This window comes from Mus musculus, chromosome 17 (assembly GCF_000001635.26).
Source record: "Mus musculus strain C57BL/6J chromosome 17, GRCm38.p6 C57BL/6J".
NCBI lineage: Eukaryota > Metazoa > Chordata > Mammalia > Rodentia > Muridae > Mus > Mus musculus.
In genome coordinates this window covers 13,184,379-13,199,813 of record NC_000083.6, presented here as the reverse complement: position 1 = coordinate 13,199,813, position 15,435 = coordinate 13,184,379, and the positions used below count along the sequence as shown (strand labels likewise).

The 15,435-nt window shown below is 47.3% G+C and overlaps 1 long non-coding RNA gene across 1 annotated transcript in view; it reads right to left on the bottom strand.

Annotated features, from left to right (window-relative positions):
- The window catches only part of Gm36684, a 160,729-nt gene that overhangs the window by 131,409 nt on the left and 13,885 nt on the right, over positions 1-15,435 (bottom strand). The gene's annotated exons all lie outside the window — the stretch shown is intronic.

Sequence of the window (15,435 nt, the reverse complement as noted above, 5' to 3'; positions counted from 1 at the left end):
TCATGGGATGGAATTATTTTTAGTCTATAATACAGTAAATATCTTTACATTTCTTGTTTTAGCCAGCTGTGGAAATGGCTGACTTAGTCAAGTGTTTGGCTTGCCAGTCTGAAGACAAACTCGGTCTCTAAATTCGTTAATAAAACAAAACAGCTGGGCAAGGGTGGGGCTGTCTTTAATCCCAGCACTCAAGAGGCAGAGAAAGACAGGCAGATCAGATCTCTGCGAGTTTGAGGCCAGATTAGTCTACAGAGGGTAGACTACAAAGGAAACCCTGTTTCAAGAGGGTGGGGGTGGGGAGGAGAGGGAGGAAAGAAGGCAGGAAGGCAGGAAGGCAGGAAGGCAGGAAGGCAGGAAGGCAGGAAGGCAGGAAGGCAGGAAGGAAGGAAGGGAGGAAAGAAGGAAGGAAGGAAGGAAGGCAGCAGGCAGGCAGGCAGGCAGGCAGGCAGGCAGGCAGGCAGGCAGGAAGGAAGGAAGGAAGGAAGGAAGGAAGGAAGGCAGGAAGGCAGGAAGGAAAGGCAGACAACAAAACTCCAAAGATCCAAGCATGGTGGTGCACACTTGTAAACCTGGCGCTGGTAAGGTGGAGCCAGGCAAATACCTGTGGCTAACTGGTCAGCCAGCCTAACATACTAGGCAAGCTCTAGTCACTGAGGAGGCCTATCTCAACAAGAAAATGTGGATGGTGCCAGAGGAGTAACTCCTAAGGTTAATCTCTGACCTCCATAAACATAAACGCACACACACTTGCACAGTTTGGGGTCCATGGCTACGTGTACAGGCTCCAGGGCTTTGCCATATCTCTCAAATAATGTTCAGGTTTCCTGGGTTTTAGGTGTTTTCTGCATTTCAGCCAAGGGGAATTCTCAGCACACCCCTCCCACACTGGGCCTTTCCTGGGCTTCCCATTCTGTTCTGACATTTTTTTCCAAGGACCAGAAGTGGAAGACTCTTCTGGCCATTGGAGTCACTAATTGAGCTGGCCAGCCACTTGGCCAGCAGGCCTGTCTCCCAGTGGGTGTTAAACAGGGCCTAATATTGGATGAAAGCTCTGATTAGCCACCACGGTTGAGCTAGAACTGAAGCCTCCCTGAGGTGCAATGTAGTGGCTTTCCAAACACCCAGGCCCAAAAAGAGGGGAGACCATGACCTGCCCACAGGCCTGCTGTGTAGAGGGTTTGGAGTATAGTTTAGGGACTTTTCTATTAGTAAGATCAGGTCATCTGAAAACAACTTTCTCTTTTCCTATTTGGATACACCTTCTCTCTCTCTCTCTCTCTCTCTCTCTCTCTCTCTCTCTCTCTCTCTCTCCCTCTCCCTCTCTCTTTCCCTCTTTCTTTCTTTCTTTCTTTCTTTCTTTTTTAAACACCCTGAACATCCTAGAACCTTTTGATCAGGACTCTGTCTACAAGCATGGGGTTTCTCTGAAAGTAGAAACAGGTTCTGGGTTAAGCTTGAGCGTCTCACACTGCACATGGGAAATTACAGCAGGAAAAGTCACGAAACTTGCTCAAGGAGAGAGGTAGTTCTGGAACCAAAATCTCCATCTAAATCCATACTGCTACTTCCAGCCTAAAAATGGCTGACTTCATACTACCAAGCACTCTTATTTTAATCCCAAATGCTTCCTGTTTTGCTCCTTCTCAGTAATAGGCAAGCACTAACTTTTTAAAAATAAGTTATTTTTTATTTCATGTGTATTGGTGCCTTTCCTGCATTCATGTCTGCATGTATGTCTGTGTGAGGGTGTCTGGAACTAGAGTTATAGACAGTTGTGAGCTGCCATGTGAGTGCTGGGAACTGAACCTGGATCCTCTGGAAGAGAAGCCAGTGCTCTTAACTGTTGAGCCACCTCTCCAGCCCCAGACACTAACTTTCTTAAAGGATCAGATGGCACCAGCATTTCCTAAGAAGATGTTGCCTCTGCTGGTTTTCATGGAAAATGGCATTGAACAAGCCACTAAGGAGATGATCGCCACAGTGGCTCAGGCCCTCCATTCACCAAGTGGCCTCTCTGCTTCTTCCTCACACTCTGACATGATTAATAATCTATGGTGACTGCAGCCAACCTGAAGTTTTGACGTAGTTTTGCTAGCATGGGTGAAAACAGATGTAAACATAAAACTATGGGCGAGCTTGGTGGTGTTTCACTGACAGACCCTATTCTGAACCTGGAGTGACATGGAAAACATTAGCCTGGGCAAGGATGTCTCCTAGCCCCCATGGTGACACCCCTCACGTGGGTAGCAATGAAGCCTATTCCAGGAAATGGGGAGATTGCTTTTAGATGACTTTATCTCCCCAAAGCCCCCAAACCACACTCTAAACAAACAGGAATCAGCCCTGTCAGCAAATGGGTAGCCTGTAAAACCCAGCAAGCTCATGTCTGCACTTGAGTCCAGTGTTTGCTTCCAACTCTAGATGCAGGGTGGTCCTCAGAGTTCTCAAGGCTCCGCCGCCCTCAATGTCCCTGGTGGACTATATCCGGAGCAGTGAGCAAAAATAACCCTTTTATCCCAATGTTTCTTTTGTCAGAGTATTTTAATCATTAAAACAGAAAAGGAAACCAAGACTGTCTTCCCCCCTCCCCATACCTGTTCTCCATTGAGGAATTCAATATCAATACCAAACTCCAGGTAGGAAGGAGTGTGTCCCGAGTGCTGTGTAGTCAGGGGATGACAAATCCTGAAAAATATACTGAGGTGTTTCAAAAAAAAAAAAAAGCAACAGAGAAGATTAAACATCTTTGTTTGTTTGTTTTATGTGGACACATGTTTTCCCATCTGAATTTCTGTGCATTGCCTTTGGACCTGGTGCCTACAGAGGCCAGGAGAGGATGGTGGATCCCTTGGAGCAGAAGTTACAGATGGTCGTGAGCTTCTAGGTGGCTGCTGGGAACTGAATGGAGGTTTTTTTGGGGGGGGGGGTTCGAGACAGGGTTTCTCTGTATAGCTCTGGCTGTCCTGGAACTCACTTTGTAGACCAGGCTGGCCTCAAACTCAGAAACCTGCCTGCTTCTGGGATTAAAGGCATGTGTCACGCCTGGCCCCTGAATGGAGGTCTTATCCGAGGATCTCACACAGTTCTTACCAGCTGAGCCATCTTTCCAGCCCCACAAATTCTTTTGCTACAAAGAATTGACTAAGTGCCAAGCATGGCAGTTCTCTCCTGTGCTCTTGGCAAAGGGAACGCTGACCCAGGAGGATTGCCAGGTACTTGAGGCCAGCTTGAGCTACATAGTAAGTTCTATGCTGGGCTATCAAGTGAGGCCCTGTCTCAAAAAATAAGCCAACCCAACAAAAGAAGCCATAATTATTTGTGGAGGTCAATATGCTTACCCTGACTACTATACCAAGGACACACATACCGAAACCCCACACACTTCGGAGTGGGTAGCCTCATCACTCACAGTCACCTCATGTTGGGTAGCCTCGTCATTCAGAAGGGTGAAGTAAGAAACGTAATTCAAGGAAAGTCTGGGCTAAGAAGCAAAATCGGCTCTCAAAACCAAACAACCAACCTAAGGTCTGGGGACAAATCTCAGTGAAAGAGCACATGCTGGGGTATGAAAGAGTCTGTGTCCCACCCCCAGAAAGAGAAGCAGCTGATAGCCTGGTGACCTGTGGCTAAACAGCAGCACTCCTCAGCTTCCGGTTACCAGATAACTCGCACAGAGCCCGGGCAGGTGAAGTTACTCGTTTTCTTGTGTTGCGGTATATCTCCAACCCAAATATGCCCTGGCAATGAAAACATGACTCAACTATGTGTGCCTAGATTGGGCAGATCTACTGCTACACTACCATCTTCCATATCTATGAGACCCCTTAGAACTTGCCGTTTCTCCAGGCCATGGGCTTCTGCTCCTCTTTCCTTCCACTTCCTCTGCGTCCTCTCCCTCTTCCATTTTCTCCTTCTTCTCTCCCCCACCTTCCAGTTCCACCTTGCCTTTTTCTGCCCAATCATCAACTCTCCTTTATTTTACAAATTAAGGTGGGAAACAGGTTGACAGGAAGTCACCTGAGTGCTGACTCATTCTTTGTTTGAAGCCCCTCACAGGAGAACGGAATTAACATCAAATATAATTAGCCCCAGGGTCATGGCGCCTCAGCTCTAACTGGACACTGCTCCTGTCTCCCAGAAGCTCCAGAGCAAGCTGAGAAGTCAGTACTGGTATCGAGAAGAACAAAATGGCCCTGTTGGGAGGCTCTCTCCTCTTCCCTTCTGTGGTTGGTGCTATATATTGTGAGGAGCAGGTGTGGCAGCAGTCCCAAGTTGGCACCCGGGACTGCAGCTAAGTCTTATGACTTGCACCTGACTTCCTCATACACCTGAAAATAAGCCACGACCATCGTGAGAGCTGCACAGGTGCACCATGATGCTGGCGGTTTAAACAAGTCCATATTTGGGGGAGGCATGCCCCTGCCGCCCTGATTGGCTGAAGCCGCGTGCCTGGTGAGGTGACATGGCCTGCTGTGAGTGGATGAGGACTGAGAGTATATAAGAGTGAGAGGCCCAGGGTTCAGGGGAGATAGATGAAGCGAGAGAGATGAAGACTGAAGCTTGCTGAATAAACTGCTATTAGAAGGACTGGTGGTCGTTTCGTTCTTGCTGGTCGAGAGCAGACGCAACAATTGGTGGCCCATATGGGGAACCGATTCCCCCACCAACAAGTTCAGAACTTTCAGCAGTCAGTGTTTGCCAGCAGGGTAAGTTCATGGTAAGTGAAACTTATGACCCCAGGAGTTTGGGAAGGACCTCGGATAAAATGGAGGCGAATATAAAGTTGCCAGGAAGCAGGCACAAAGTAAAAGTGAATTGGGAAGGACCTCGGATAAAACAGAGGCGAATATAAAGTTGCCAGGAAGCAGGCACAAAGTAAAAGTAAAACCATGGGAACAAGTTAAGGTTCCCGGTCTTGGGACAAGTTAAGGTTCCTGGTTTTGGGACAAGTTGCACCAAGCACCATGGGGAATTGAGGTTTGCAGAGGAACAGAGGGTTTTACCAAAAGGGGTTTTGCCGGTCTGGAAGTTAGTGAGAAATTGCATAGAAGATAGAGAAAGATATGGCGCAGAACTCCAGAGAGGTAATGAGGTGCTGAATCAGGTGAGAGAGGAGCGCTCAGTTGGTTTGGGAGAGAGTGTTTGCTTGTGTTTCCCCAGGATCACCTACAACAGCTTTGGGTCCCAGAACTGCTGACCAGAGCAATTCAAAACAAGAGGAGCTATGAGGACGTGGATGTTCCTGTGGCTGGGGGTGCTCCCGCTAGTGAGAACTGAAGAGCTATGTTGCGGAATTATGTCTGTGTTCCTGAAACCCATGTCATTGACGCATTCAAGTGTTTCCTCAATTCTTTACATCTAATGCTTCACTACAATTGCCTTTTTTCTATGCTGCTTCAGCTAAAGGGATTGTTGCGTTTTCAGATGATTCAAAATATTTCACAGATGAGTGATTGTGTTCAGCTGTATCTACTAAAGCTAATGCTACCTGGATTTAGGGATGTGGCCTGCCAGTATATCCAAGGGCATTGGCACTATACCCTCCCAACCTAGATGGGCCCCCCTTTCCTTTTTGTAGGAGTGTTCCTGATTCCCTTCCGCCTTGGGCAGTGCCCCTTATATGTATGGTTGTTATGTGGGGTGAATGGTAGTTGCACTGATCTTTCCCCCTTAAGCCAGGTGGCTGGAAGGGCCTGAGATAATGCAAATTTTATTGGAATGGTTCTAATGTGTTTGAAACTTCTGTATTTCAATTTGCTAGAGGAAGGAATGTTTCTTTTCAGGCTACGCCTGTTTGTATGTGACCTCCTTTTGTGTTTATTGTTTATAAGATCCCTTGCCTCAGGGCTGATGGGAGCCCTGGGATGTATGCTTGTAATAGTGTGTTGTGTGTTTGGCGCATGTGTCAGGTGCAGCATGTGTAGGCCCGCACTTTCGCCATGGTAGCGCAGGCTTTTGCCGCAGTGGAGGCGGGACAATCTCCTCAGATTCGGTTTGCTGCTCTAAAGAAATAATGCTGCGTTATGCCACGGGTTGCGAGGCTAAGCACTGCACAGAGGATAGCTTGCTGTTGGCATCCTGTGGAAGGCACGTCTGATTGCATGAAGGTTCAGTGTCCTAGTTCCCTTCCCCCAGGAAAAACGACACGGGAGCTGGCCAAGACCTCTCTGGGTGATGAGCCCGAGGGATGGTTTTGTGTAGGGCCCCTATGCTTGCACACTGGGAATCAGACCTCTACCTTCACCCATGAGGCTTGCTTGCAGCAATCAAGATCTGGCCATAGATTAATCAGCATTCTGGCCTTCTGATGCACCTGCTGCATGCAAACAGGACAATCTCCCCAAGTGTGGCTTGGCATGATAGAGAAGTAGTCAGTGACGGATAAGACTCCCTGGGCATGTCACCAACCTAAGACAGGGATCAAACCAATGCTGTTTGTCTCACAAGGACGGGTAAGGGGCATTGCTGCAGGGGGCAATCTAAGACAGACATTCTCTCTGCCAAAAAAAAGGGGGGGGGAGATGTGAGGAGCGGGTGTGGCAGCAGTCCCAAGTTGGCGCCCGGGACTGCAGCTAAGTCTTATGACTTGCACCTGACTTCCTCATACACCTGAAAATAAGCCACAACCATCACGAGAGCTGCACAGGTGCACCATGATGCTGGTGGTTTAAACAAGTCCATATTTGGTGGAGGCATGCCCCTGCCGCCCTGATTGGCTGAAGCTGCGTGCCTGGTGAGGTGACATGGCCTGCTGTGAGTGGATGAGGACTGAGAGTATATAAGAGTGAGAGGCCCGGGGTTCAGGGGAGATAGATGAGGAAAAAGTTGAAGCGAGAGAGATGAAGACTGAAGCTTGCTGAATAAACTGCTGTTAGAAGGACTGGTGGTCATGTCGTTCTTGCTGGTCAAGAGCAGACGCGACAATGTATGTGTGTGTGAATATATATATATATATATATATATATATTGGAAGCACAGGAGTCAGGCTGAGGTGTGACAGTGGGGGTCTACTTGGTCATGGAGGCCACACTTTCTTACTGTGACCTACTCTTCCTCAGAGAGCAGGATGGTGAGATGGTTTTTCCTTCCTGGTCAGGACAGCCAGATGAAGTCTGGCTTATCTGTCCAGAGGGAATTCAGATAAGTAGTAAAAAGACAGTGTATCGAAGTACGTGCCATATACTTCATGGATCTATTTATACTGATAGTGTATTCATTATCTGTTTGAAATTCAAATCTAACTGAGCACAGCTGCAGAGATGATGTCTTAGAGTTTCTATTGCTTCAACAATGCACAATGACCAAAAAGCAAGTTGGGGAGAAAGTGAATCATTTGCTTACCCTTCCACATCACCATTCATTATTGAAGGATGTCAGGACACGAACCCAAGCAGGGGAGAAACCTGGAGGCAGGAGCCGATGCAGAGGTCATGGAGGGGTGCTGCTTGCTGGATTGCTTCTCATGGCTTGCTCAGCCTGCTTTCTTACAGAACCAGGACCACCAGTCCAGGGATGGCACCATCTACAATGCACTGGGTCCTTCTCCACTGATCCCTAACTGAGAAAATGCCTTACAGCTGGATCTCATGGAGGCATTTCCTCAGTTAAGACTCCTTTCTGATGATTCTAGCTTGTGACAAGTTGACCCAAAACCAGCCAGTACATATGGCTTACTCATTAAGAGTTCTTTCAGAGAATCTGAGTTTGGTTCCTTGCACTCAAGTTGAAAACTCACAATGACTTTTAACTCCAGCTATCTGACACCCACTCTTTTTTGGCCTTTGTAGAAATACACACACACACACAGATTTTCTTTTGATATATCCAGCTACTTTACCTAATTTCACTTTTACTTTGTGAGGGAAAAATTCTAGTGTGCAGAAACCATGGGGTGGGTTTCATTGGAGACATTTCACTGTGTTGTATTATATGGTGTTGTGTTGCATTGTGTTGTATTGTGTTGATTTGTATTGTGTTATGTTGTATTGATTCCACTTGTATTTAGCTTCTGGTAACCTTGATTTTCTTTTTCTTTTTTCTTTGAGACAGAGTTTTTCTATATAGCCTTGGCTTTCCTGGAACATGCTCTGTAGCATGTTCAAGGCAGGCCTCGAACCCACAGAGATCTGCCCACCTCTGAGTCTTGACTTTCAATAACTGGATGAGTGGAGACAAAGGCTCCTCCATTCTTTAGCTTCAAGACATATCACAGACTGAGGTGAGTCAAAGAAGACCCTAGTTTGCTGAGCTCTAGGTAACTTACTTCCATAACCCCAGGTCTTTGTCCTGAAAGGTCACCAGAAGCATGTGGGCTTGAAGCGCTGGCCTTGCCTACAGCCATGTGGCCATCAGCACCATTTCTCCACGCTAAGCATCAAAATCCCAGTAGAGGAAGCCCCGCCCAGCCCTTCCAGCCCCAGTACACAGGTCCAGGGCCTGGTCCAGTTTACTGTGACAGATGTGCCCTTCATGTTAGCCCTCCTGTGTTACTCCACTATTTCTTCAGAACACACTAGAGGCCACCAAGCACTGAGACATGTAAAAATGCTGAGGTGTGTTTCTGGCACTTCCCCTGGTGACCCAAGACCACAGGTAACAAAGGTCCTCCAGGGTCAGGGGGACTGCACCAGACATACTGTGCATTGCTGTTCCTGAAATTCATATGCTAGAGTGGAAAGTAAAGTTACACAAAATAGCGCCTAAGCAGGACATTTGACGGGGCTACTTCTCTAAGCCACAGTGCCTGCTCCCTGTCCTGCTCCCTGTCCTGCTGTGGCCGCCCGCCTCCTCCCTGCTGTGCTGGCGCCTCTGAGGACAAGAGCTACATGCTTGCTGACGGAGACATCTATCTCCATCAGATGGATGATCAAGGGTAGAAGGCCATCCTGTCAGAGGCGTGGGCTCTGCAGAGTGTCATGATGTTCAGAAAGTGCATAGCCATCTTCCCTGTCAGTTCCCCAAGGCCAGAAACAGCAGGCTAACCAGAGATAAGCCATGTCTCCAAACTGTGGGGCCATTTCTAATCAGAGGTGCCGAATCCAAGCCATCAGGAGGAAAGGTCAGAAGTGTATTTTAAACTACTAGACAACTGATGTCCTTAATGATGCCTGGGAAATTGCAGACCAAGAAGCTCCCAGGAGGTTTCAGCTCTTCTCCCAGCTGTCGCTGTGTCTGATGAGTGCCTTCAGAATGCTGCAGTTTTGAGATTATGATATAGCCTTGTATCCTGTGGTATAGAATTGTTGCCATGGTAAACAAAGAGTGGTTAACGAATTTCCACTGCTTGGTAGTGAGTAGTATGAGCAACACACAGTTGCTTAATAATGAGTCCTTATTAACCATGGTTGAGGTATTTATGTGAGTCTAAGTCTGAGGGTTTTTCTCCAGTTTATTACATAAATCATCATGAAGGTGTCAAGTCACGGGAGCTACTGTAATTGTCCTTAATCCACAGCTCTTTCTTCCCAGAAATGATTTTTTTTCTAAGTTAGATTTAAAGACTCTGTCACCTCAATCATAGCTCAGTAATGTGCCCCAAACATTGGCCCATGCCAAGTTTATCCCCTGAGCCCGTCAGTGCTGTAGAATTAAGCTATTTACATTAGCCTCAGATAATCCCAGGGTACCAGTCAGGTGACAGCCGTCCCAAGGTGAGAGATCTGTTCAGTAATAAAACCATTCACACCCAGTTTAGCAGCCCTGGTTAACAGAAATGGGATAAAAAAAAACCTCTGGGAACCAAAAATCCATACATTTTTAGAGTTTCCTTTAATGAAGTCCATCAAAGTCAAGAAATCTGCCTAGTCCAGATTGTCTAAGCTCATAGTTTCTATGTCACATGCAGAAAAATGTTATTAAAAAAAAAAAAAAACCAACCCCATTCATTACTTGTAGATTTTGTTCTTAGCTCAAAATCATTTCAAACCATCAAGGTGTTGAAGTGGAGTCAGGCTTGGGCCTGGTGAATACAGCTTTGGGCTCAGGGGAGATGCCAGCAGGTGGCAGCCTCAGCTGCAGCGGGATGGAGACTAAACTCAGGTAGCTATGGGTTTGAAGGATATCTTTTAAAAGCAGAGCACAGCCAGGCCTGGTGGCTCTGGCCTGTAGCCCTTAGATACTCAGAAAGCTGAGGAGGGAGGGGATGCAGCTTAGCTGGCATGTGCTTTTGCAGCTCTAGGTTCAACCTCCAGGTTTAGAAAACACAAAGCAAAACCAACAAAAAAGCATAAAACCCAGAGAATAGAAACAGTGGCAAAAGACAACTGCTAATTCTTATGAAAAGATCAACTGAACACCAGCCTCAGGATGGGGGTACCTGTGTCAGGTGAGGGGAGCTGAGGAGTGTCTGAGGTGTGGGTACAGGAGGAGGGCGGATGCCCACTGGGAGGCGAATGAAGTGTGTGAGTCACTGGCTCCCACTGCACAATGAAGGAAAGAAATGACAAGAGGCCAAGGTGGTCAAGTACCATGAAGGATGGGGACTCACTCAATTATGAACTTAAAATCCACTAAAAAAAAAAATGCATGAAACAAACTTACGGATGAAAACAAATGGCAGCCCATTAATTTGGTTTAAATTGGTCTTTCATCCTTGAATGACAAGTTTGACTAAAAATGGCCTCCTTATATAGTGAACTACAAGGTATCTTGTGTAAGCAGGCTGGATCCAAACTAAGTATGTACCATGGTAACCAAGCAACTGAGCCTCAGCCAATCACAGCAGCCAACACTCAGCCAGCCTTAAGTCAGAAGGCTGATAAGTTATGCACAAATAAGGCAAAGGGGGAACTGAAACAGTCAATAGCCTGTGTGGACGCACACGGACTTGAACATGGCTTGGCCCTGAAGACCTGACTGTTCTAGGACCTCTTGTTTATTCAGATAACCATGGCTAAATCTGACCAGTGTCTGGTTTTCTGGCTTGTTTGGGAAGATATTTGGTTTTCTCCAGCAAGCCCAGAATGGACTGAGATGTGAAGATATTTACAGCTTTTCAAAGGTCCTGAGGAGTTGCTTGGCTTTGGGAGAGTCCCATGGATACCGCTCATTGCAGGTTGACAGGCAACATGGTGGAAGTGGTTTTCACAGGTGGCCAGAGCAGGGAGGGGCACCGTCAGTGTGACAGGTTTCTTCCTGACTTCCATGGTCACCCTAGGGGAGGGACACCGAAGTTGGGGTTGAGGAATTTGGAGGTGAAACAGTTCAGGTGAGAGTCCCAGCTCCACAGCTCTGTGCATTCTGAGAAATGTCTTCTTGGACAGGCTGACTCTGCCAGCTTAATAGTATGTGCTTACAGATGCCAAGCTGGCTATGACATCATTGGGCACCACAACCACCGGGACCCCCCCACTGCCCATGCAGCCTACCAGTAGTTGAGGGGTCACTGTAGAAGCCTGTCTCTAACATGATGTCTGTGTTCAGTGCCTGCTCTCTGCTTCTCTGCCTAGACCACTGTGGTTCCAGTGCTGTTTTCCAAGCTACAAAGCTGAGAAAACACGCACACCAACTAAGAAGGAAGAAACTAAGCAATTCATTTGGCTGTCTACCTTTTTATCCAGGGTTTTAGTCTAGGTAGAAAGGAGCCCACTGGTTTCTACCACCCTTTGTTTTCCCAGTTGTGTTTCTCAGGGCCCTCACTGCCCGAGATTGTCGTCAGTTTACAGATTGCAGATCTAGCCCTGTACAAATACTACCTTCCAGATGGCACCAATCTCATGAGTCATACCCATGTCTGATCTCGGAGCAGAGCTGGGCAGACAGAGAGCTCTATTTCAGTGGAGATTGAACAGGAGGGTCAGGCAGTGCCGCAGGAGCCATGCTTGGCCAGGCAGCCTGAATCTTTGCCTCTGGGTCTCACCATCTGTGAGGGGCTTGCCCATTTCACGTGTCCCACTGTCACTGCAGCGTCACTGCAGTCCCAACAGGCCCCACAATGCACGAGCATCATTTTGCTTTGGCCTCTTGCCATCTTCTGTAAGATAGTGTGAACTCGGTGAGCCCCTGAGAAATGGAGGGTTTTGCTGAGTCACCTCTGGGTCAGGGCTCCTTCCCTGTGAGCACGTGAACAGGTGACCACACTGCTCTCCTGGGACCAGCACCCTTCCCTGGCTGCTGCTGTTCTTTCTAAGGCAGATGTTTTACTCTGTTATGTAAACAGTTTTCTAACCTTTATATTTTTCTGAGGCTCATTAGAGCTGATGGAGAAGTGGAAGGACCCTAAATTTGTAAGAGCATTCCCACCCTTCAGCATTCAATGACCTTTGCCCAGAGAGCTTTGAAATACTCCTGGGCCTGGCCCCTGCTCCTAAGCACATATGCAGGCATGATTCTAGCAGCTTCTTCAGCTGAATCCCAGCACAGAGCTTACAGTGGTTTGCAGCTCTTCATGTGCACAGTTGTACTGGGGAAGAAGGAAGTACAGAGTCCTGTTATAGGTTAGTTGTGCCCCACCCCAAGGCTCCTAGTTAGAAGCTTCAATCCTGAGACTACAGATGACCTTATCTGAAGATAGATCCTTATACAGGGGGGATCAAGCTATGAAGTCCTGAGTGTAAGCTTTAATCCAATATGCCTGTGTCCTTATAAAAAGGAAAAATGCAGACGGGGACAGATATAAAGGGAAGGTACTGGAAGGAGATGCCATTTATAAATCTCAGGTTAAGCCAGCCCTGCCAACTTGTAGTCTTGACTTTCAATCTCCAACATTTCTCTCTCTCTCTCTCTCTCTCTCTCTCCCTCTCTCTCTCTCTCTCTGTGTGTGTGTGTGTGTGTGTGTGCGTGCGTGTGCGTGCGTGCGTGTACATGCAGGAGAGGGGTGAGCTGTGCACTCTCCACCTCCTTGAGATGAGGTCTCTCATAGGAAATTCAACTGGCAGAAAAGCCAAAGGACCCTCCTGTCTTCTCCCTGCACACAGTGGGACTCCAAGCACATGCGCTGTTGTTCTCCTGTGTCATGGAGATCCTGCAGCTTTGGAACAGCAGGACTGTCCCTTTCACAAGTCTCAACCATTCACGAGTAGTATAGATTTGGGGGTGGGCCAACTCAGAGCCCTGGATCCTGGCCTGGGTCGTAGCTGAGCCGGTCAGCCACAGGCTCTCGCTTACCTACACCACCAGGGCAAGCTCTCCAGCATTGCTCTGGTTAGGCCACCCAATGGTACCATCAGCAGGAATCAGGGGCAGCTCTCCTGCTCTTGTGTCCTCAGGGCCAGGTCACCTGCACTCAGGTGCAAGGCAAGCTCCATTGTGCTGCGCAATCAAAGTTCAGGGTCCACTCTCCCAAGTGCTGCAGCTTACAAGGGATTGGGGCAGCTCGTGGGATGACCTTTTTAAGTCAAAGAGGGCATGTATGTGCAATATGTAAGTGGTACTGATTGCTTGCCTGTGTGTGCACCCGCCCACAATTCTCCAGCAGAGTGCAAATTGGTGCACATGGCTCACTGAGTGGTACAACCATTGACTTCGCCCATCTGTCTGATTAAAAACATCTGTGTATTTTAATTGACATCTGAGCAGTGTGCGTGCACCCAGACATTTCTGGGTGTTTATGAGCTGGTGCTGTTTGTGTAAAACACGCGTTCTTAATCCCTGTTAAGTTTCTATGGAGTCATGGAGGCACTTTCTTCCCTCTTGGCTATTTTTGGTCATAGGTACTGGGAAGGTCACTTTTCTATCTTGAAAAGTCACAACTATTTCTTTTTCCACTTGATTGTTTTTTCCTCTTGACTTTGATACATGCCATTTTTCCTTTTGTATTAAATGCTCCAGAAAAATCTGTGCAGCCAAATTGACTAATTAACTGTACCTGTTATGACTTTTGAAGTTTGAGAGCTATTTAGAAAAAAACAACTCTTTTGTGTTAGTTAATGAATGAGAAGGAAGCTTTCTCGAGTATCACACAATACACACAAAAGAGAAGTTATTTGAAACAACATATTTCTAGATACAATTACTCTCATTGGATGTCTGTGCTTGGTTTTTACAAACTTCTTTTGATTCATGACGAAAACTGAGATGGGGGCTGGGCAGTGGTGGTGCACACTTTTAATGGCAGCACATTGGAGGCAGAGGCAGGAGGATCTCTGTAAGTTGAAGGTCAGCCTGGTCTATGTAATGAATTTCAGGACAGCCAGGGATACCTTGAGAGACTTTGTGCCAAAACCAGAAAGACAGGGGAGAGGAGGGAAGAAAAAGTTTACTTCTGAAATGGAGTAAACTTGTTAAGAAAAGAGAAATGGGGCTTGTTGGAGCTTTCTAAGAGGGAGTGTGAGAGTGATACGGGAGCCTGGGGATGCCTCACATGGCCCCTCCCAGCTGTTCACTGTGCTGGTAGCCCAGAGAGGGGACATAGAGAGGGATCCAAGTGCTGAGATCCAAAAGCTTCATCACTTTCATCATGGGACATATATTACCCGTGAGATTTGTTGGGAGGGAAGCTGTCGAGTGTTTCCGAGAAGAATGGGGTATTCTTTAAAAGTCAAGGTAGGTGAGACTCAGGAAGGAGGTGGAGAGAGGTAATGGGCTAGCAGAGGGAAAGAAATGTTCATTTCTTAGCCAGGCTTCTCTGTAGCAGCTGGATGTATATTTGAAAATGGGAGGAGGCCAGAAGCTGGGAACCGCTACAGATGTATCTCTGAGAAAGAGAGAGTGTTCCTGCAGGTAAGAACAGGGCTCCAGTGACCACAGCAAACACTGAGCTATATGGGCTGGATGCCACTCAAGACAAGCAAGAATCGTTGCCTCAGCAAGAACACCATGTGGCTGGCTGCTTTTGCAATAGGCTTAGGGGCATTACTTTCTGAGGCTTGACATTTCTGGTGTCATCTCTTGGCTCGCTGACAGTTCAGTACAAACACAGCAAGTGTTCTATGCAGCAGTAAGTACCCTTATTCATCTTGAAGGAACTAGTCGCTTTTGTCAGGGTATTTCATCACAACAACAACAACAACAACAGCTGCAATAATGGGCTGCTGGGAGGGTAAAGTCATGTGCAAAGGGGCATGTACAATCCCTACAGAGAGGATGGAGGTGCTGGTGTCAATACAAGAAAGACATCATCACTGGAAAAGAACCAGCTCACAGATGGCTATGCCGAGCCTCCGGAGACAATATGTGCTAAGCTCAGGCATGGGGATTGTTAGCATTAGAGGCAGGCCTCATGGGTCTGAGTTCCCTGCCCTGTGCTTCTTACTTATAGTTGCTGGGTAACAAGCTGTAAGATGCTGAATGGCCAAACTCCAAGCAGGACGGCCGGTGTTATCAGAAGAATTCCTACTTTAAACTGATGAAGTTCACTACAGCAGCATATATCCATCTAACCCAGCAGCTCAGCATTCTACTACGGTACTGGTTAGTTTATGTCAACTTAATACATATTAGAAACTTCTTGGAAGAGGGAACCTCTATAGGGGAATTATCTTTATTAGATTGGTCATT